General features: G+C 38.1%; 1 long non-coding RNA gene across 1 annotated transcript; it reads left to right on the top strand.

Annotated features, from left to right (window-relative positions):
• The first annotated feature begins 16,723 nt into the window (after positions 1 to 16,723).
• On the top strand, positions 16,724 to 18,198 carry LOC306985592. The gene is made up of 3 exons (XR_013794830.1): positions 16,724 to 17,176; positions 17,641 to 17,672; positions 17,801 to 18,198. It is a non-coding gene; the product is annotated as an uncharacterized lncRNA (long non-coding RNA).
• The last annotated feature ends 6,774 nt before the right edge of the window (positions 18,199 to 24,972 follow it).

The following is a 24,972-nucleotide window of genomic DNA, read 5'->3' on the forward strand; positions in this document are numbered from 1 at the left end:
ACCCAGACGCTTTTATATGATGAGGAGGCGTACAAACGCAAACCTTGAGCAATGACGCAGTGCCGTTTAACGATTGGTTTATTTCTGTGAGGCTGAGCTACCTTGAACACATAGTCTCAGTTCTGATTGCTTTATTGAAATATCCTGAATTTAAGCATAACCAACTGGTTTTAAAATATGTTGGATGCTGATTTTACATTTTCCTTGGCTACAGTGTAAAATATTGTATTGATTATTTTCTAGCATTTTTGTTTCCATTTTTCCATCCAATTTGTAAATATAATTACTGTAATTTGCACTCCACTGGAATATTTAGTGTTTTCTTAATTTGTAACTGAATTATAAATTATTAAAAAAAAAAAATTATGTACCTACTCATTAATGGTTGTCCCTTTTGCTCCACTTTAATTGTGGCTATTTAAAAATTAAAGTATCAGGCTTGAGTAGATTGAAAAAATGGCTGTGTCCGAAATCACATACTCTCTTGAGTAGGTAATTATATGGAAAAAGTACTTAATTCACGACTGCTAAATAATAATATTCTATGTATGAGTGTGTGTAGTATGAATGTAATCTAGACGTACAACATTCGCCATGCTGTTATTATCACCAGTGTCAGTTACATCACTTCACTGCCATTCACAAATCCTCTCCCGTGGCCTCATGGGATGGTAAAGTGCCCATCCAACCTGATCTCACGGCAATTCGTACGAATTTTACAAGGTGGCTAATTCGTACCAATTCATACGAGCTCACTCTTACGAATTTGTAAGATTTTTGCTAAATCGTACATATTTTACAAGTTTCCAAATTCGTATGAATTCGTACGAATGACCTACCCCTGCCTGACCCAGCCCCTAAACCTATACCCATCACGTGGGTTTAGATAAATCGTACAAATTCGTACAAATTGGTCGTGAGATAGCGTTGGCCCATCATATGCAGGCTTCAGAATCTCACCGGAAGAAGTAGGCTATCCGGGTACTTTTTGCCTACTCTTTTATGAGTACTGTGAATTCGGACATACTACTTTTGTCACACTGATTTTTGTCTACTATAGTAGGGAAGTATGCGATTCTGATGCAGCCATAGTCAAAATTATGACTATGAACATTATGACTAGAAAAAGTCTGAAAATTAGTAATAATAAGTTTTTATAGAGATTATTATTAGCTCATTGATGAGGCAGTAGAAAGACAAAACAGGGGCCCAGCAAGGTTTCCTGGATGATTGGTCAAGTGTAATAATTTAGAAACATTTTTCTGCTAAATGTCGTGGTTGACCAATCAGAAGAGGAATAAGTGGGCAGTGCAGCATCTGAGGGCCTCCAGATTGTAGTTGTACAGATTGTGTTCTGACTGTGTGACTGGTGTGTTTGTATGTCTAGAATAGATCATATTTGAATATTATTTGGATATAAATATTGAAGGCATTATTCATTTATTAATTTTACTTATGTCATTGTTAAGACAATGTTTTATTAGTCAAGGCTGTCATGCTGGGAATAAGCAGGTATTTGCCATCAGACTGTTCGAAGTGTTGTGATCTCTTTCGCCAGCTCTGTCTCTTGTCTCCAGAATAATGGTCTCTGAATGTCCTTTGATTAAAAAATCTCTTCACCACCTGCCCCTAATTCTGGCTGACACAAGGAGGATGAAGATTAGTCCCTTCCTGATCCCATCTTCATTAGTTGACATTATGTAAATCATATTGTTATGTATTGCCAATTTTCAAAATGGTCTAGCACACCACATCAGTTTGTTGGAAATTATTTTAATTGAATACTTCACTTATAGCATATAAAACATATGAGTTAAAAATATGTCTTAATGCACATTAATATTACATAATGACAAATCTGAAAATAGCATCAGTAAGTTAATATTATCTATGCTTGTCCCAGTTGTACTTATAAGAAAAGTATTATGACTTAATGGAAACACTCCAGGTGAATGGGGTGAAAAGAAATTAACTAACAAATATCACCATACTTCCCCCATTGATTGATATCATAAAGAAGTACAAACATTAGGGATGCACCGAACATTTTGGCAGATACTACAACCAATAATTATTTATATTTGAAAGCCGATAACCGATATATTGGCCAATAAATCTAAATCCAAAAATTTTATATAATTTTTCCTGATTACAAAAACAAAAGTCTCACCATGATGATGAGAATGATGTGAATATCCCATCAATGTTTAAACGGTTGAAAAACAAAAATGTTTAATCCAGATTAAGACTAATAAACAGCCTCTCTGAAAAATGGCTTGCCAAATGTTTTTTTGTTTTATTTTGTGCTTTCTTTCGTTATGGCTTTTACATAAAACCATGACTCCTAGGGTTAGCACTCTCCTCCCTCTCCTCTTTGGTAATAACTTTTTTTGTTTCCACACAATCATAAATCATGCAGAAGCAAACAGAAGAAGAAGAAGAAACAAACCAAACCAAAAATATTTCAAAAATAGACGAGATAATAAAAACAGATGAGATGTGTCTCAGTACAGATGTGTCTATATCAGACTGCCTATGAGACGGTCTATAGCACTTTCAGTTCACTAAATGTATCCAGATGCTTTAGGCAGTTTATTTAGCTACACTTTGTGGTTTGGTTCAGTTCTGTGTAGATTAATTACCATTTGGATGTAAATGTAACCCCCTTTCTCATGTTAATTAGATTTCACAGTGATCAAGTTTGTAATAATTCTCAATGGCCCATCCTGATAACCATTTTATAATTTATGGCTGTTATTAAAAGTAGAGTAATCACTTGATTTTCTGTATAGAGCCTGAGTTTTGTTACACAGGAGAAACTTTGCCTGCTGTTGTAGTTAATGCCAGTTCTGGCATGAAACTCTAGATGGTGCAGGCTGATCTTTAACTCATTCGGTAGCAGTCACGTCATTATCTATAGCACAGCTGATTCATTGTCGTGGAATCAGCGTCCAATGAGCTGCGGCTCAACATTCAAACAAATACAGATAGTGTTGCTGTCAGCAGTCTGTAGCTGGCTTTAAGAAACCCTCCACCATCCCCAGCTCCACCTGTATAGATCTGCTACGGGGGTTATTTCATGTATATTACATATGAAGCAGCAGCAGCATGGCTTACATGCTCACAGCAATGTCTGTGAATTTATTGCCAAGGGCAAGTTTCGATACTTGCTCTACAGCAGCAGCGTGGCAGATCTTTTCAGCCAAGACCAAATACATTAACATTGCTGTGTCTATTACCATGCCAAACTCTATTACCATACCAATCTCCAGAGAGTTGTCATAACAGAAATATGGCTTTGCTCATTCACTGCTTTTACATGTGATTGGTTTTACATGTATGAATTGTTTTTAAAACATCATTATTACATCCTATTATGAATCAAATACAATCTACTCAACTTCACATACAGTAAGTGCTGCTGCTTTCCCTTTTGGCATGGATGGGAAAACATAGGTGTGAAACATATTTTCATAATTAGGCAGAACTCAAAAAGAACAAAAGTGTTTCTCAATTTAAAAGTAAAGTGTTCTCAGGATAGGTCCCATTATTAAGATTCAAATTTCTTCAAAACATCCGTCTCAGTCTTTGAGAATGGTTGATTTCTTGAACATTTGTCCCTGTGTCGCCAACATGTAATTTTATTGTTCATAACTGAGTTGAAAGGTAGGTTCCCAATGGGAGCTCTGTAATTTCCTCCTGAAGTGTCATGCACTATTGAAATGTTTTCTGAGACTAACGTGGCAGGCATAGGCTATTGGATTATATTGCTGATCTGTGGATAAGTGTGATATGCAATGTATGACCGTTCTCATGCACTGCATCTCATATATATGTTTACCTGCTCGTAGCCTTTTAATATTGTAGCAAGGGACATCATGGTGGCTTTCACCATATATAAAAGTCAATTTCATCAAAAACCCTTTCAATAATTGAGCACTGCACTGGTAAGACATCAGCAAAAATATAATTTGCAATTTATATGTGCAGGACCATTAGTAGCCCAACAACACAGTGCAATCATTTGTTCTCATCCTTAAAGAGGATTTTCTCTGGTCAGCGAAGAAGCATGTTGCACTCAAGAAAGGCCCACTTGATAAAACTTGTTTTTGAGAAGTCTTGACAAAGAAATGCAGAAATGAGTGGAAAGAATGAATTCAGTGAAATGCAGACGTCTCCAACTCTATTGACTGTAGAGGTTTACTGTTTTTATCATAGGGGTATATCGCTGTGCTGCTTTTTCTGCGCATGTTGTCGATTTCATAAATGTGCAGTGCATACCAATTATTTCCAGAATTAAATACATGTGGGAATTTGACCATATTTATAGTGTTTATAAATGGCCTGTCACTTCCTGAGTTTGTGTTTTCTATTGTTTTCTCCACCTGGCCAGTGAGCCTTGACCTCCTGGTTTGTACTAAACGTTACTGCCAAAAATAAATCTAATTTAAGAGATTTAAGAGAAGGGTCATTGAGATAAAAAAAAAAAAAAGCCTGTATCTGTGGGTCATTCATCCATAGCTATAAAAGTAATTGCCATAAGATAAGAAACATGTAAAGCACTTATTTTGTGCTATAAATATCTTGTTCTCTTTTAAACAGTCTTTGAACAGGAAATTAACAAGAAATTTGTTATCAGGGAAGTCAAATTATCTGCCATTTGTGAATTATGAATTTCTACATGCATTCAGAATTTTCATTGCCACAAAAATCTCATTGATTCTCACAGAGTCTTGAAACCACTCACAAAGCAAAAGTACAAAAACACATTAATATCAATTAGTTATTAATTTACAATGCTTTCTAAACTACATTACCTTGCACATGTACCACAGTACTGTGCAAAAGTCTTAGGCAAGTTAGTATTTTCACCCCTCAAATAAGGTTTTAAGCCAGTTATCTTTTGTTGTAGTGTCAGTAGGAAACATCATACATTTCCAAACATTCCTTTTTCCATTTATTGTAATAATCTAGTGAGATTTTTATATGGAGTCTGACAACAGCCAGTGCTCCACACGGAGATCTGATCTCACCATCATTGAGTCTGTCTGTGATTACATGAAGAAATAACGCTTGAAGAAACATTCCTACAAAGCTATAGTACTGTGAAACCTTTTAGGCACTTACTGTAGTTAAAAATGCTGTAAAGTGAGGATGCTTTCAAAAATAATGTCATAAATAGATTTTATTTATCAATTAATTTCTATTAACTAAATCAAATCAATATTTGGTGTCACCACCTAAGTGCTGTTAGGGTTAGTGAACTAAGTTAACATGTTGATGCAAAGTTTCTTAGCCAGTAGAATGTTGGAGAACCAAAACAAAGTGTTATTTGTATGAGGGTTAGTTGACTTGTGGTTGCAGAGTTACTTTTAGTCAGTAGAATGTCTAAAGTGGACCACCGAAATAAAGTGATACCCGTTTTAGAGTTCCTCAAAATGAGCAAGCCTAGAGAATGTACCACAGATGAAAATAATTTATTAAGAAATGTTTTCAGAAAGTAATTATTGTTTTGTCTTGTTAAATTGTTAATTAATTAAATCAATTAGAAAATGAATGAAATTAAATCAATAGGCAGTGTCTGTGGCTGCAATGAATCATTCGATTTTATAATAATGAATTCACCCTTCGGATCAGAATGACTAACACTGGCTCTATCCTCTGTTTTCATGGTCACATTAAATGGTACAACATAAAGGACTATAAATATAAACACTTTTGTCTGTCTCTCCTTGTTCTCTGTCCCGTCCGCTGAATGAATGAACAAATCTCCCTCAGACAGACATTAGCTTAGGTTTGCCTTTGCTCTTTGACTCCTTTTGTCTGAATGCTTGCATGATGGCATTTGGCATTTCCTCCCCGAGTGGTTTACGGGTGGCATGAATAATTCATTTTGGTTACATTTGGTGGACTGGTTATTTCTTTTTCACTTGCCCACACAACTGAACTGTTGAGATGTGAGATGCAGCACTGCATTACCCTTTAAACTACTTTACTCTAAATCAACCAAAGATCATACAGGAGATGATAGAGAGGTAGTGATTTAGATGTTAAAAGCCAACAGTCTACCCCTATACTTGCTCTATGAGTAATATATTAGTGACATGTATTCACTTGGTGAAATGTTTCACATTTCTGTAGCTGATCATTTCTTCTTTCCTGAGGTCTTTAGGTTTAATGCTGCATCTAATTCCTAATGTTTGACATTTAAAGGGCACATCACTTCTGGAAACAGGTCTTCCCTTCAATTACTCTGCAGGTGACAAGTAAAAGAAGAAATGCTGCAGGTTTGCAGGTGTTGACATCTGTCTCCAACACGCCTTTTGTTTTTGTCATTGTTCAGTGGGGAAAAAAAAATAAGGCAGCTGTGATCGTATCATGAAAGGAACATTCAAATTGGAGTACTGTAATTTGGCCTATTAGATCAAAAACATCTGATAAGATTATCTTTAATCCAACCACAGTTAATTTGTTTTTTATGTTTACAGTTTGGCAGCAAAAGCCTGGCAATTTCACCTCTAAAATGCTTCTCAGTGTTTACTGCTTTCATTTGGAGCAAGAGATACAGGGGGAGTGACTTCATTACACCAGATATATTGCTTACCCAGAATAAAACCCGATGTTACCGTGGTGATGGCCACGCTTAAATGCATTTTAAACCTTAAAAAAAACAGAATATGGTAAATCTAAAATCAAACTTACCTAATTAGCCCCTGAAACCGTCTTAATGAAATAGGTCAATGATGTGCTTGTGTGCTTGAAATCAGTGTGGTGAATTCAGATTGAATAAAATATTGCAATATTGCAGATAGAATAAAAGGCATTTTCAATGTCATTTCATAGCAAACATTTACAATACATATTATTTTCATCTTATTCTTGTGATTGATTGATTGATTGATTGATTTGATTGATTGATTGGCCAATTTGATTGATTGATTGGTCGATTTGATTGATTGATTGATTGATTGATTGATTGATTTATTGATTGATTGGCTGATTGATTGATTGATTGATTGGCTGATTGATCGATTGATTGGACAATTGGTCGATTGATTGATCAATGTTGCGATTATTTTCCCCCCACCAGCATTTAAATGCATTAGATGCTCTGGATGAGAATCTCATTTGCTAACTGCAGCTTCAAAACACTTCCCTTCCCTTATAGTGTGCTATAGTGCACCTGTTCAGAAATCAGAAACAAACAGCATCTTTCCTTTGAGCTGCAGAGCACCCTCTCCATTATTACAGCTACATCACTCATCATGCTAATATCAGATCTGCAACTGGCCTTTGTGTGGACTGCTAAAATACAAACCATCAAATTAATAAAACACGTGTAACTTCTGGCCATAAATCATTTGTTTGAATTAGAAAACTCATTAGACAGATAGATCACAAAATGTGTAGCCCTACCACTGTTGTTATAAGACAGCGATAATCTATTTTAGTAGGAAGTATTTTGTGGCAGCATTTTGTATGCGATTTGGAATGGTATGCAAAAAAAAAATCCTACTCTCTGAAAGAAATTACACAAATAAAAAGATTTGTTTGTTTAGTAAATCAAAAGTAAAGCTTGTGGGGGACTTTCTTCCTAACAATTATTTTATGGCAATTATCACAGCGGAAAATCTATATATGTGACCCTGGACCACAAAACCGAGATTTGAGATTTATACATTAATAAATAAGCTTTCCATTGATGCATGGCTTGTCAGGATAGGACATTTGGCAGAGATACAACTATTTGAAAATCCTTATTGAAAAATCGAAACATTGAGAAAATCACCTTTAGTCCATTTATGTTCGCGATTTTGCTGCATCCACTCACAACAATATATTTATTTATATATTTACGGTAGGAAATGTACAAAATATCTTCATGGAACATGATCTAATATCCTTATGATTTTTGTCATAAAAGAAAAATCGATAAATTTTTACCTATATAATGTATTGTTGGCTATTGCCACAAATATAACCATGTGACATGTGACTGGTTTTGTGGTCCAGGGTCACATATGGCAAGCCGGAAACAGAACATGAACTTGAAGCAGTTTTTTACAACATCCTAAAAGGAAGAAAGAGGATAAAGAGACCAGAAAATTAAAAGTCAAGAGAGGTCAGAAGCAAGAGATTAAACTTTGATTTCATCGCTGGTGGGAGCTGAGAACATCAAAGGGCTTGGAAACAACTGGTGACATACCATATGATACTAGTACTACATACTATATGTATGTGTATGTGTGAATATGTTCCACAACGAAAAGAAAGTTGTGCAGATTTGGAATGAGATGAGGATGAGTATTTGATGACAGATGATTGTTCCTTTAAATCTGATGGAAGTTCTCAAATGGCACATGTCATATTTTTTATCACAACAATCCACTCAAATTGTTATGCTGGTACTGCAAGTTGTAAAAAAAACCAAAAACCTTTCTATTAAATTACTAAATACAAAATAGAATAACTTTTACACAGCTCTCTCCCTCTTATGTAAATTGCAAATTTTGCTCTGCTACTATGTCAAAACTATATTCATTTCTCAGAATGCTCTTTCATGTCCCTTTATCCCATCATGCATTATCTTTGAATGAGTATTGAATGTTAAGAAGACAGCGCATAGAATATTGACTGGTGTGTTGTGATATAAGTATTTGCATGTAATGACAAATGAAATGAGGTGGTCTTTAAAGATAAAACCAAATAACTGTAATATAAATATTTGTGGCTTAAGATAAGATAATATGCAAACATCACAGAAGTTTGCTTTTAACAGCAGAAATCTGTAAGGCTGGAGAAACTGGTTAGAGAGATAGACTGGTCTGGACAAAGGACCTTGCTGGAAATTACCATCTGACCTCCCCCATACAGTTTCACTCCCTCTCACACCAAAGACTCACACAAGAATATATATGTGGTTTAATGTGAATGATTATTATGTTTAGTATCATTTAAAATGTCTCAGAGTGAGTGGTACAAATGTCTCATTTCCAACTAGATTAAACAAAAAGAAATCAGGTTTTGAGAAGTTTAGAGAAACTGACACACAAAGGAAGGTTGTCTCTGGCAAATGGTCTCCTACCCCCAAAAGGTGTCAACTCTGAATGTAAATTCCCATTGTTAACATATGAAAGAGGTTTTGGCTATTTAATGGAATGCAGCAGGAGAATCTGGGCTTTTCTGTATCTAGACTGGCCCGTGATGGCTGGAAGTGACCGAGACTTCCAGCCTCATGTAATTTGCATCAGGTTGGGTTCGCATCTCTTCTTTTTATTCATGCTTTATATTGATTATCTTTGAATTGATTATACAATTGACCTGATACCTGATTTAATAAATTGTTACATTTGATTATTCAAACTGATTTTGACCTTGTTCATTTAATAAGTCTAAAAGTAATAATCAAACATTCGCTCACTTTTAGTGATGCATAGATATTATCAAAACCTTTCATTTATGGAGTCAGATGAAATAACGAGTAAATACATATGAGAAATGTATTGCATTTAACCCAAATTACTTTGAGATGCTGGAAAGACGGAACGCGCAATAAACCTTCCCGTGTTATTGGAAACCCTCATTGGACCAATATAGCGCGGCTCTTACAAATTGGTGACCCCGAGACGTGATCTCGCAACAAATGGATTTCGCGAGCAAAGTCTTTTCCAGAAAAGTTTTGGGAATCTAAAATCAACACAGAGGTTTGAACATCTTCTCTTTCTTCCACCGCTGTGGTAAGTCAACTTTTTCTGCCCTTTTTAGAAGTGTTTGAGAAAATGTTTGCATTGTTACAGGTCGGAAGGTTCTTTGTCTAGAAACACGTGTGAGGACGTGATTAGATTAGCAGCGCAGATGAAGAATGAAAACACTTGAATAGATTTTAAAGATCTCCTTGTTTGCCTAAGCAACAAGAAACAAAACCTAAAATTGGAATAACATCTTCCAAATAATGAATAACTCGACGAAGAACCGAAAAAATAAAGCCTAAACGTTTTAAAACCAGCCGCATGTTTTTTGCCATTGTTGCATTGGCTTGTAAACAAACCAGCAACACAGAGAATGAGCAAACAACAGAAATAAAAATCTAAGTTTATAAACGATCGAAAAACGCGTTTTATAAATAAAAAGGCAGGTCGATTAATCGTTTATGAAAAGCAAAGAAGTTTGGAAAAAATAGGATGACATGATTTTCAGGCTAAAAATCAGTTTTAGGCTAAGCTAAATATGTCCATGCTGCTTCCAAACGCTTAACCCTTTGTGTTGCCGGCCCACCGGTTTAGGCCCAAAGTCACATTGAAAGCATTAATATCCTATACTAAACCTAAACTAATCTTGATAAACTACATTTGAAAGCTTGAACTTTAACACATATGAGATTAAAAAGCATGCAATAATTCTGTTAATTTTCAAATTGGAAATTGTATGAACGCATTATGCTCATAGAACACAATTTAGTCGTTTGTACAACAATGTGCATAGGCTAAATTTAAGTTTATTCTTTAAACACGGGATTGCTTTACTGTAAGTGTACTTGAAACACTTAGGTAAAGGCTGTAGATATCCTCTAGGCCATGTGTCCTGTGTTGAACTGAATTAAACACGTGTGTCTATGCCATGCTATGATGTAATTCGCAATGAATTTGAAAATCAGAAACAACGAACGCGCATCTTATTAATCCTGAAACAACAAAACTCTCATATTCAAAGTTCCAGAGAACGTTGCGCATTAGGGTTCAGTAACTCTGAATCTTGAACAAAATTTATGCATTGTTACGTTTGAATTCATTCTAAATGACTCTGAGGTTGTTTTTTCCTAAATATATTATTGGATTCGTATATTTCCACAATTCTGCGACCAGATCAGCAACAGGCTGAGACCTGGCATCATTGCAAGTATACTTGAATGCAGGAGCGGGTTAATTTCCGTTTAGAAATAGCAAAAGCTATTTGATCAATCTAAATATGGGTATGCTCATACCTCTGTTCTTAGTTTAATGTTACTTTAGATAATTGTCTACTAAAGTAAATGATTGGATTAAGTTCCTGAGGGGGCATTCAAGAAGGTTATGAAAAAGTATCTTTTATTGTGTACGTGTGAATTACGGCAAATCCTAGATATATAACCAATTACCTCTGATTGATGACCAGGACTGGCGAGTTTGTGTCGAGAGACCTGCGAAAGACCAGGACCTCTAAGTGATATAGTCTCCTAAATCTAAGCGGATAAAATATTATTAAAGAGTCAAAAGAGAATAATTAAACATTAAAATTATAATTTTACCTACACGTAGTCTTTAAAGAGACTAAAAATGAAAGAATAGGCATTTCAAATCTAAAAAGAGAAACCGCGAACGCGCATCTCATTAATTCTATAACGAAAAACCCTTTCCATCATTGTGAAATTAAGCAAATATAAATTAGAACATGGATAATGATCATGTCCTGTTTAAACTATGGGCCGAAAAGGTCGAGCCTACACTGTGCAAACTCAGTAGAAAAGGTCTTAACATAGACACTATTGACAATGAAATTTTCACTTGGTGGAAAACAGTGGGTAGTAAGCAGAAGAAATCAAAACATGGCGAGATAATTGAGGCGTTAAACTTCATAAGTTATAAACAGCTACATAAGTCAACCAAATTTCTATCTTCGCTTATGGAGGTTAAATGTGAAGAAGTGCATTCTAAAAATGCGGAGGCACAAATGTCAGAGGCAAAGATTCAAGATCTTCAAACACAGCTAGATAGATTACTATCTGAACAGTTAGCCCTGACTAAAAAGTGTAAAAATCACAAAGACACCATTGCAGATCTTAAGGCTAAGCTAAATGCTAAAAAGTCCAAGTCTCCCATAACGCTCAACAGCGATGGGACAAAAAATGTGCACTTCTTAGATGAGGCAGCCTGCTCTAACAATCGTGTATCTTTTCAGACAGATGAAGCACGTGATAAAATTTTGAAAAGAGTGCCTGTCTCAGCCCTTAAGGTGATACGGCACCCAAACGGCACAGAGTCAAGCATCCGACGTCCTTTAACGGTAACTGAATGTAACTTGTTTAAAGCACAGATCGGACCATTCCCTTTGAAAGGGCCATTCGAACCGTGGTGGCGACGCATTGTACGTCTAAAACATGCATTTCAACTCGAACCAAAAGATATTTGGCAAATTGTTATCAGCTCAATTCCAGATGTTTTGATCTACAAGATACCACAGGTTTTGATGACAGGCACCATTGTGCATTCAACGTGTCAAAATGAGCCTGAGAGTGAAATCTTTGATAGACTCAAACAATGCCTTCGTGATCTGCGTGGTTGTAGTCCTGTTGGATGGGAACTGATTTTCAATCGGAAACAGAATCCTGAAGAATCGTTTGAGACATATGCAGAAAATATGTTTGAACTTTTTGAGGAGTATGCTGGAATTGAAAATGTTAACCACAACAATGTAACTCTCCTTGATTTACTGCTTACAAATGCAGGTCCGCGTGTACAGCAATCGCTCACGTATGGTGCTTCTCCAGCTCAAAATACATTTGAAGATATAGTTGGCTGGGCAACACGAATTGAGTCACGAAAACAAATGCATTGTGAGGTAGCGGTGTTAGAATGTCATGAAAATCATCCGTCTGCAGGAGAATCCAGGAAGCCACACTGTGGCAAACTGAGCAGATTCTGTAATTCCTGTCACAAAACAGGCCATACAGAGGAAAAGTGTTGGTCCCTGGACAGAGGCAGACCTCCACCCTATTTCAAAAAACGCAGACAACCACACTCTGACAGAAAACAGCACTCTGCAGATAACCAAAGCTCAAAAGCATCTAAAACGCTCACTGAGCTGACAACTTGGATTACTCAAGGTCTTCAGCTATTAGCGTCATTTGCTAGTCGGGTAGCAGCTCAATAGCAAATGGCTTAATAGTTTCACATCTGAATTCTTTTAAATATAGCGATTGTATTATAACTCGAAATATAATATCATCCTTAAAATTGAATTTCATTTGTGGGCTCCCCAGTGCCAAACCGGAGGGGGGTATATCTTTATTTTTGCCTTTTACCACTGCAGACACGACTAGAAGTGTGGCACAGGTAACAGCCAAATAAAATTTAATCTGATCAGAGAACTAAATTTACGAGGAGGGTGTGAAATGCTAAACAGCAGATGGGTACCACAGTTTCTTGCAGGTCAAAAAATATCTGCACTAACCGAATGTGTGAATGACACCATAAAACAGGCAACACCGAACCAGGTGAACAAATTTCTGCCCACAGATCTGATTGTAATGAGAGCAACTTACAATGACAATATGAGTGATAAAAACTCAGATGAATCCAGAAGATTTCCCCAGCAGAACTGGGATCTCTAATGCTCATGACACAAGCAGACTGTGAAGACTGAACTCCAAGAGCAGCTTTAGGTGTCACACACTGCGCTGAAACAGCAACAATTTAGACCTGGTCAATGAAACTCGGTTTCATGTGAAAACAGGAATTAAAAATTTGAAACCGTTGAAAATATCTGAATTAACTGTGGTTTTCTCTGCATTTGTTTCTGTCTCAGGTTTTAACACTGAAATTCCCCGGAGGACGGACCGGACTCCACCTGCACCAAAAGCAGGACAGCGGGATTGTAGAATATAACCTGAAATTCTGGAGATGGGTGAACAGACAACTCAAGAGGCCACTCACACATCACAGTAACACACTACTGCATAACTGTGGCCTCCCAGTTAGAACTGGATCCAAATTTACAACACAATTATCATATTTGATTCCACCCATCTCTTAGGCATGAACACTGAACACACACCTCCATTACCGCTGAACACTACACATAAGAAGATAAAGATGGCATAGAGCCCAAAAGTGACACTTCACTAATGATCTATTGTCCATCATCACACTGAACAGATCCAGACAGCTTCACACACATAGGATGGCAAAGCTGAACCCATGATGACAGTACACATTACCAACTCATGGGAAAACACTGTAACGTACACATGAATGGCTACAGTCACAAATTGATAATACAAATTCTAAAGCAGAGGCAGACCTGCTATTACAATTCAAAAATGTTTAACTGATTGTTATTGGTGTGGTTGGAAAATCATAGGGCCCATGATTTCTCAACAATGCCTCTAATAACAGACACATTATAAAAACAAACTAGATCTGAAGTGTGAACGCTTCAATCAATTACAAAAAATTACAATTCAACCCTGTCCTGTGACTTAGCCAGCCACACACACACACACACACACACACCAAAAAAACCCCCCACACACACACACACACACACACACACACACACACACAAACACCCACCCACACAAACACCAAACTGTCATATGACTAAACACACACACACAAACACCCACACAAACACCAAACTGTCATATGACTAAACACACACACACACACACTGATACAAGGAATGAACAATCTCCATTCTTGTATTATGCATTGTAAGATTACTGATTACTGAACAAACAATGATTATTATATATGTATTGATTCATGATTTTGATTAGATATTATTACTGTGAATACAAGGTTTGTTGATGCGTACCATCGATTTGATTATTTAGATTACACCGACCTCTTGCTGCATTTCCGTTGAGTAAGTCAGACCAAGAATATTTAAATTCCACTACCATTTAATATCATCACGGGGGTAGTGAAGAATTGGATGTTTAAAATGGGACCACCCTACTTGACCTTGAGGAACACTTGAGACCAGATGTACCACTCACATTTGCTGACATGAACATGGTATTTTACATTGAACATGACATGATTTTGCTTTATTGCATTATGCGTTCCTATGCATTTCCCTACGACTGTAAGTTCATATGTGCTCAATTGTGAAGCGGACATTTAAGATGCTTTTCAGGTGTCTCACACAAAGCAGTGTGGATCGAAGGAGAACCCCTTCATCCACTGAGGTCTGCCCAGACCACCGTACCGCTGGAGGTGACAGGGTTGGTCAAGAAGGGTCAGATCATCATCGTGGAGAAGGTGCCAGGGAAGCAGAAGTTTCTCCATGGAGGAATGACACTGAACTGAACAAGTCACAAATATCCAGATTGACTCTATGAACTTTGCTTACATCACAGGATTACAAGAAGAAAAAACTGAACGCATTCATCCACCTGCTGAACTCAAGTTACATACACCTGGTGAGACCAGGTGTTCTGCAGGTGAACACAGCCCGCTGAGCTTCTACAGATGCTAACATTGCAAAGACACTTTTTGAGTTACATCTCAAGGATTACAACAAACGCCTTACTGTGACCCCGTAAGTGTTCATCCGAATGTGACCCACGGGGCCAAGGAGGGACTGTAAGGCTGGAGAAACTGGTTAGAGAGATAGACTGGTCTGGACAAAGGACCTTGCTGGAAATTACCATCTGACCTCCCCCATACAGTTTCACTCCCTCTCACACCAAAGACTCACACAAGAATATATATGTGGTTTAATGTGAATGATTATTATGTTTAGTATCATTTAAAATGTCTCAGAGTGAGTGGTACAAATGTCTCATTTCCAACTAGATTAAACAAAAAGAAATCAGGTTTTGAGAAGTTTAGAGAAACTGACACACAAAGGAAGGTTGTCTCTGGCAAATGGTCTCCTACCCCCAAAAGGTGTCAACTCTGAATGTAAATTCCCATTGTTAACATATGAAAGAGGTTTTGGCTATTTAATGGAATGCAGCAGGAGAATCTGGGCTTTTCTGTATCTAGACTGGCCCGTGATGGCTGGAAGTGACCGAGACTTCCAGCCTCATGTAATTTGCATCAGGTTGGGTTCGCATCTCTTCTTTTTATTCATGCTTTATATTGATTATCTTTGAATTGATTATACAATTGACCTGATACCTGATTTAATAAATTGTTACATTTGATTATTCAAACTGATTTTGACCTTGTTCATTTAATAAGTCTAAAAGTAATAATCAAACATTCGCTCACTTTTAGTGATGCATAGATATTATCAAAACCTTTCATTTATGGAGTCAGATGAAATAACGAGTAAATACATATGAGAAATGTATTGCATTTAACCCAAATTACTTTGAGATGCTGGAAAGACGGAACGCGCAATAAACCTTCCCGTGTTATTGGAAACCCTCATTGGACCAATATAGCGCGGCTCTTACAAATCTCAAGCGATACAAGACTGAACTTTCTTTTGTTTTTTTCTGCTCTGCTGAGTGCACTCCATGCAACGTCTTGGGTTACGACTATAACCCTTGTTCCCTGAAAAGGGAACGAGACACTGCGTCGACTACTGACACTTTGGGGAACGCCCTTGGCGTAGCGGCTCTGAAGCACGAATGAAACTAAGCCAATCTTGATTGGTGTTGCGTCATGACGTAATGTGTGACGGCGTACACGGAAGCTACAAACAGACGCCGGCACACAACAGAGTTAGATTCTGAAATGAAGCAAGTCGCTCCCAGGCAGGGGAAGGCGTGTTGAGGGATGCAGTGTCTCGTTCCCTTCTCAGGGAACAAGGGTTACAGTCGTAACCCGAGACGTTCCCTTTCGAGGGAACTCAAACTGCGTCGACTACCGACACTTTGGGGAATGAGTACCCACTATGCCACAACGAGCCCTGCCTGTCCCAGTGTGAAGCTGCGCACAGGTACACTTAGGACGAGAGCACTAGAGTGCCTGGCGTAGAAGGAATGTCCTGGCTATAGAACCTGATCAATAGCTGTGTCCCAATGTGAAGGCTACAGCCTCCGAAGTCCGTATTTGAAGGCCGATTGGCCGTATTTGAAGGCCGATTGCGTCACAGCGGCACGACGAAACGTCACAGCGGCGCGACGAAGGATGTCCCAATTCAAAGGCTGCACACCTGGAGGTCGCATTTTAAGGCCGATTGCGTCACCGCGGCGCGATGAAGGCTGTCCCAATTCAATTCGGCATCATCCAAAGGCCGTATTCGAAGGCCGGTTGAGTCATCGCGGCGCGACGAAGGCTACCCTGATTCAAAAGCGACGCCAAATGCACCCTTCATTTCCCCGTGAAAGAAAGGATGCATAAACGGATCCTTGCGGCCTGATTCTATCCCATAAGCCATCGCGCGCCGGTGACGACAGCATTATTATTATAAAAAATGACGGCCGAGAGTTCGGTGGTGGACGGCAAATTCACATTTAAATGTAAGTATTATGTTTTCATTTACTCAAATAGCTAGTGAGTTAAAAGCCACAAGTTTTTCTTTCTTACAAACTTCATCTTAACTCATTCATCACCATTGCGTGGCTTCATTTGTAAGGTGGTATACAACTTCCTAATATTTAGTTTAATAATTGTTTCAGGGAGCAAGGAGCAGACAGCTCAATTTATTAAATTGCAATTAAATAAATAAATTTAATACATTTTTATTGTAATATTTGCACTAGTCTGTCTCACTTGTGTATTATAAGAAATATCACTCACCCTATAAAGCTATAAGAAAAACAATAAGAAAAGCAGTAGACAAGGCAATGGGGTTTTACTTTTATGTGTTTTTGTAGTGGTGTCATGCAAGCTACGTCTACAAAGGTTTTAACTATAAGGTTAAAACCTTTAACTATAATTTAAGGTTTTAATTTTTCATGTACCCTTTTCTGCTTTTTTATAGCAATTCTGGAGAAAATGGGTCTGCTGGGGAAGGTAATTAACTCTCATACAGGCCAAAAAAAAATAAAAAATACCAAGTAAGAAAGTTAATACACACATCTTAGCTGAAATGTATTGTGCTGTTGTTGTTAACAAGCCATGGTTAATTTGCTCTGCCTTAGGATTGCAAGTGTCCTGGGACAGGTGAGGGTGTGAGTGGGAAACCCACTGCTGAAACTTGGCCCTGGTTTGTCCTCATGGATGAGGTGTTGGGACAGAGGCACTCCCTGTCCTCATTGCCTTAATCCCTGAGGACAAACCAGGGTCAAGTTCAGCAGTGGGTGCCCACGGTGAGGAGGAGCCAGAGGCACCAGCACGAGCACCAGCATCAGCACCGGCAGCACCACGAAGAAGAGACCGAGAGGACGAGTTTTTGACTTGATTAGAGAAGACATGGGACTGCAGAGGCGAGGAGAGCACAGGAGAGGATGGACAGGCAAAAGAGAGAGTTTTCTCTTCTTGAAAGAATGATTGAGAATATTATATATATTTGTTTAACTTTTTTTAACTTATATTTTTTAAAAGGAAAAAAAATCTGTTTATTTATTTATTTTTATGCAACTTTAAATGTGTAAATAAAAGAAAATTCATTGCTCTGGACATAGTTTATTTTTGTAATGACAGTCATAATTTTTACATGAAACAAATGATTCTATACCTTTTTTTCCCCCCAACTATTTACAACATACGTTAAAAAATCTCAAAATCAACATACACATTTAAATTTACAGTACATAAAATAAGAAAGAATGATGTAGACTTGTATTGAGCTGAGTGGGAGACCCTGGTGTGCTGCTGGACCGCGACAGGCTCCACAATAGAGCCCCTGGTAAGGCCTCCTGCTGGTGGGACTTCATCTGATGGTGTTTGAGTGCATATTTCCACTATCCACTAAGTTTTCTACCAACCGGTTTGCAGGGCTGACTCATGAAATAAATATTGAGATACTTTATTACGCTTTATTAATAACCACTAATACCGCATTGGGGAAAAACTACTAGTCATATATTTCAAACCTTAGTAAAGCAAAATGATCTTGCATAACGTTACTCTAATGTAGGCCTAAAGGTCTCAAGAGTAAAAGTGTATTCTGCAGGGAAAAAACCTCCTTGTCATGAACGAAGTTTGTAGTTCCTTACATACCACCACTGGTTCTATATAGAACCCCAATGAACCCTTTTTTTCTAAGAGTGTAGAACCTTTTAGGGGTTCCAAATACGAAGCGCCTATAGAACCTTTTAAGGTTCTATATAGAACCTTTTCTTCTAAGAGTGTAGGCCTATTGTCACAATATTAACAAGTTGTTGCTAACTACAGCTCCGTCCCATTTCAAAGGGCGCATCTGAAGCGCTCGGACCGGTGTAGCTTACGGACGATTGTCTTCAGTGACAGCTGCCGATGACGAGCGGGAGTAACATTCGCACTAGACTTTTTTATATTCAACTGGGTTTTATATTCAAATAGCGTTGAAAACCTGTGTAAATGTATGTACCAAGGTCCATTTATGTGCATAATAAAAAGAATACACTAGCCTATAAAATCGCATCAAAGTAATTATAAATGAACATTTGAACCTTCGTCTAAGCCGAAAGTACAAGGCCTGAAACATCCTCACCATGTTCTCCAATGAAACATAAAACATAAAAATGGCAATAGCCAATTCTGGGTCCATAGCTGTGTACTCAAATATCAAATGAATTATCAGGATGGCTGTACTCTCGCACCGTTGCTTGGCGCCTGGAGCTGTAATCGGGAACACCTGGTTGCGCAATTAGGAAATTCCACGAAGGCTACAATCAAAGGACGCATAGGCTGCATAATTTGAAGTCCGCGGCCTTCGATTGATGCAGCCTTCACATTGGGACACAGCTCATGTATGAGGGGTGGCCCATCCTGCTGCATAGCACACTTCTTGGATCGGGGCCCCTGAAAGGAGGGCTCTGGAAGACGCCATGCCTCTGGTTTAATGAGCCCTCATGGCCAAAGGTGAAGGCAAGCTGCACACCTTATAGGCCATAGAGATAGCCTGAACGACCCAGTTACTGATGGTCTGTTTAGATGCGGGAAGCCACTTCTTGGGCAACCCGAAGTATACCAGCAACTGGTCTGATTTCCGCCATGAAGAAGACCTCTGGACATAAATCTTGAGAGCTCTGACAGGGCTCAGCAAATTAAGCCTTTCTTCATCCGCTGTCACGTGAGGTGGAGGATGAAAAGCCTGCAGAACCGTAGGCCGTGCCACATTAGATGGCACTTCAGGCACATAGCCCAGCCTGGGATGCAAGATAGCCTTAATGTTGCCATTAAGCCTTAATGGAGGGGGGTAGACATTTTCGTCTCGATTTTCGACATTCCCTGCTCATCATTTTAATTCCTCAGAATGAATGCAGCCATAAACACTGGATAAGTGAAACACGGTCTGGATGGTAGGCTGAATTAAAATATCTAACCTCTGAAGGTCAGATAATATTCCATAATTTTAAGTTCATAGAATTAAATGCAGCCATAATTACTTAACAATACTGTTTTAAAGGGCACCTATTATGCCCCTTTTCACAAGATTTAAAATAAGTCTCTGATGTCCCCAGAGTCTGTATGTGAAGTTTTAGCTCAAAATACCCCACAGATCATTTTTTACAGCATGTTTAAATTGTAATTTTGGGGGGGCTGAGAAAAACGCACCGTTTTAGTGTGTCTCCTTTAAAAGTTAATGAGATGCGATTTCACGCACAGGGGGCGGAGCCTAACCAGCGCCCTCAGAGCCAGGACAATCTCATCTCACAGAAAGATGATAATATCAAAACAGAAACTCACAGTAACGGTGTTCGAGTCAGACAATAATGCCCACAGAGCTAGAGAATATATGCTGAATAGAGATAGAACAGGTATGTTTATTTTAATTACGTTTATAACTTGTATGCCATCTGCTCCACTATTAATACAAGCCTGCTGTAGTAGACTCCATCTGAATGATGACCAAAATATACTGATGAGTTCAATTAAGTTTATTGTACATCACGCAAAATATGAAGCGTTAGTTTTACTGCAGAAAATCACTGTAAGAATAAACACAGTATAACAAGTGCGCATTAAGTCTTATCCATAAACTCTCTCTCTCTCTCTCTCCCTTTCATTATCATGGAACATAACGTTACACAGCGAAGTACACAAAACACTCGTTACAACTAACAGTAAGCAAATATATACACACTTTTTCAGTGGGTGCTTTATAAACTGGTAAACTGTATATCTGTAAAACGACTCGATGAGCTAGAGCTGTCATACAGTGCTCGCTCTCACTTAAATTTCTGCCGTGATCAGTTACGTTAGTCCTGTCGCTCCGGAGACTGTAAGCTGGATCACGAGAGCAGTTGTACTGAACAATCCTTGAGTAACAACGAGTAAATGAAGATTGCTATGTTTATTCTAACATCCAAAAAACAAAACACCTCAATCGCTTTCGGAGACATTCTACAGCCGCTCCAGCGTCGAAACAATGGCGGACTGTGTCCAGCTCACTCAGGGCGGGTCTATGCTCAAACTGCAGTGTCAATCAACAGTCGTGGGCGGGGCTTGTGCAATTCTACGTCACATTGCATTGATTCTGAGAACAGCTCATTCTGAGACAGTGCTTATGATTTATGGGGATTTAAAAAAAAACACTGGTTATCATTATAGGGTGGTTGTGTACACACACTGCCAACACACATTTATGTTCAAACACCATGTAAAAGTGAATCTTGCACAATAGGTGCCCTTTAATATTATTTACGATCTCGTAATATACACGCTGCCTCTGCAAACGCGAGATTCGAGCCGTTACAATATATTTGGCTTTCATCTCTCGAGAAGGAAGTCAACGGGCGCGAGGCTGAAACACCCGATAACGCACGGCTGTGTGCTTCGAGATATTTCTCAATGAACACAAGTCAGCAGTGCACCCTCAGGAGTTTTTTGCAGATCTCATCTTTATTGCACAGTAGACCCGTAATCTACGCGCTGCCTCGGCAAACGCGAGATCCGAGCCACTAGATTCTATATTGCAATTCTTATGGGACAAACAACACCAAATAGGACAGACAGTTTGACACAGAGCGCTTGCTGAAGAGCAAAAAGCTAACTCTGTTGTGTGCCGGCGTCTGTTTGTAGCTTCCGTGTATGCCGTCACACATTACGTCATGACGCAACACCAATCAAGATCGGCTTAGTTTCATTCGTGCTTCAGAGCCGCTATAAGGGCGTTCCCCAAAGTGTCGGTAGTCGACGCAGTTCGAGTTCCCTCGAAAGGGAACTTGTGCTGGTAGATGTGTTGATCTCCAGATGTCTGGAGTGTGGTGTAAGAGTGCCTGTACTCCTGAGGAAAGGCACTTTATGTTTAACGGCCACTTATGGACAGTTTGTTCCCTTCAGAGAAATACATCTCAGTGTAATGCTCTACAAGGAGAACTGTGCAGGACAAAAACGTCTCGCAGGGCATACAAATGAAGGATTTGTGCAGGGAACATGGCTGAACAGGTACACTTTGTACAACATTTCATCATTTATGATGAAGGGCTTGGATTTGCACACAGCATCCATTCAACAGTGAAACATTCAGTTTTGTTTAAACGGGTTTAGTTTAAAACCACAGGAATGGAACACTGTCTGTTGAGACACTGTGGCTGATGCTTTGACTTCGTTTGGAACTATTTTCACAAATGGAGCATAAATACATGAAGAAACTAGCAATATTTGTCTGTTCTTTGGATATAGGCACATTCAGTAGAAGTCATCGGCCAAAGAAGCAGAAAAGGTCTGAAGACAGAAAGTCTGACAAAGACAAAAAAAAACATAGGCCTACCGTATATGGGGAGAGTGGGGCACAACGTAGCGCGGGGTTAGTTAACACACTTGTTTTAAATATTTCTACACATGCTAGCATGACAAAACTTAATGTATCTACTAGTTGCCATATCAACACTATATAGAGAAAATAATGCGCCAAAATTCTGAAATCTTTGGAAGATATCACTGAACATTTATTTAACCATAGCAAAAGTACATTTCTTACTTTGTGTTCATTTTTCATCTCTTTTTTTTGTGTGTTTATTTAAAATTAAACACATCTGATATTATTTTAATCTCCAATCTGTTATTTAACAGTTGAATATATATATTCTTTAATGCTTCGCTAACTAGCAGAAGACACTAGCCAGGTTTAAATCCCAGTTGCGCAGGGCATGTTGTAACACTGCGTTACAATGAGCCACTATTAGAACTATGCAATTCTATTCTATATTTTATTCTATACTATACTTGAATTCTATTAAGAAAACATGAGAAAAAAGTGAATAAAGACTGAGAGTCAATGTTCAGAAATTATTAATTATTATTATGTTTTGAACTATGTTGTATGGCTGTTTTCCGGAGTGTTTATTGTCAAACTCAAAAATTTGTTTGTTTTTAATTATTAAAAAATGACATTATTTTATATTGTATATGACATATACTGTACATCATTGTACTAGACGTGGGAAATGAATGTGGGAAAAAAGAAATACTCTGAACCCTAAATAGGTCAAGAAAGTCAAAAAGCGTTACGCTGTGTACCGCTCTTCCCTACACATCGGTACGGCATACACAAGATGGAAATATATAATGTTGGAGAAAATACTTAGTAATTCCCACGTTGGACAGGTAAGGGGATATATTAATATGTAGATCACTAGTATCACTAGTGACTCACTAGTATCAGTGTAAATTACATATTACATCATGCTGAACCTTGCCGATAGATGGACCTCATCTACGACACCCCCCCCCCCCCCCCCCACACACACACACACACACACACACACACACACAGACACACACACACACAACCTCCTTCCCATCCTCATCCTGGTCAACAACTATGAATAATCAAAAGGGGGTTAAATGAGTGGGTTCTGTGTTCAAGTGGCAATTGTGTGACTTTGAGGTTTTATAAGGAGATCCTTAACGCTGGGTGAAAGAGACGTTTTAAAAAGCTCTTTTTAGGAGTGTAAAACAGAAGATGTTGGTATTGTCCAATGAGAAGGACCATTGTAAATGAATGATGATAAGAAGAGAGCAATCACAGAGAGAAAGAGGGATAAAAATAAGAGAAAATAAGAATGAAAAGCTCATTTTGAGTTTCTTTTTGTCACCCCCACACTCTCAGCTGTTTTTCTCTTTCATCCTAATATCTCGCTTTCCTTTCATGCCTTATATCTCTCTTCCCACGTACTTTTGTTGATGCATAAAGGATGAAAACAAAGGTGGACTTGATGTGCTGAGTAAAAGACCAATTTCACGTTACATATAAAACATCAACAATGGAAGGAATTTTATCAGGTGAAGGATGACTAACAATGTCTATATGCATCTCAGAGGTTCGTCTGGACTCTAATAGCTCTAGTGATTCAGGCTTCCAAAGAAGATCATTTATTTATGTCCAATATTTACCTTAAACACACACACGCACACATTATAAAGGACATTACATTTGTGCTTGTTTACATGTGTGTGCTATACAGAAAAATTAAGGGAGGGGAATGTGGTATTTCATTATCATATTATGAAAAAACCCAAGAACTGACATTTCTCTCATGAGTGAACCTCTTTTTCTAGTATCTAGATCCAAGGTTTAAGCATTCAACTCTTCTTTTTTTGGATCAAATCTCCAATTCTCATCGAAAATGAATGGACACCCTGTTGCTTGATGGTTGCAAATGTCTGTCAGAGTTAATGCCCCATTATGCGCAGCCAGTAAGCATGTGTGCTACCACTACAACACAGCTTCTGAAGGATTAATGAGTGAAAATGTGATTTGTACAGCAAATTGCATTACAGTAACACACTAGCAGCCAGCAGTGTGTTCTGTTTACTCGTACTGCTGCTTTTCTTGATAATGGCATATCCATTAAGCTGCTCTGAGGCATGCAGGTTCAAATAAAAAAGATTCATGAAAATCATTATGTCTTGGTTTCTTCTTAGAGAGCTTCAAACTCATCCTATACATTTTATCTGTAAAATGAGCCAATTGATCAGCTGAGTTGGAAGGCTGTTTAAATTGGCTAAAACACGCGAGTTAGATTTATGCTTAAAAAAAAAAATCTGTTAAAGCTATAAAAGCTTCTGTATTTACTAGTGAGGTAACATTTTTGTTTGGTTGGTTGAAGGAAATGTAAGGATGGGTAGGTCGGAATTTTTTATTTTATTTTTTTTTTACTGGAAAACTATACACGGGTTTCTGTGCAACGTCATCACGTAGATGCGCGCGCATCTAAGAGGC

This window comes from Phoxinus phoxinus (genome assembly GCF_949152265.1).
Source record: "Phoxinus phoxinus genome assembly, chromosome: 18".
NCBI lineage: Eukaryota > Metazoa > Chordata > Actinopteri > Cypriniformes > Leuciscidae > Phoxinus > Phoxinus phoxinus.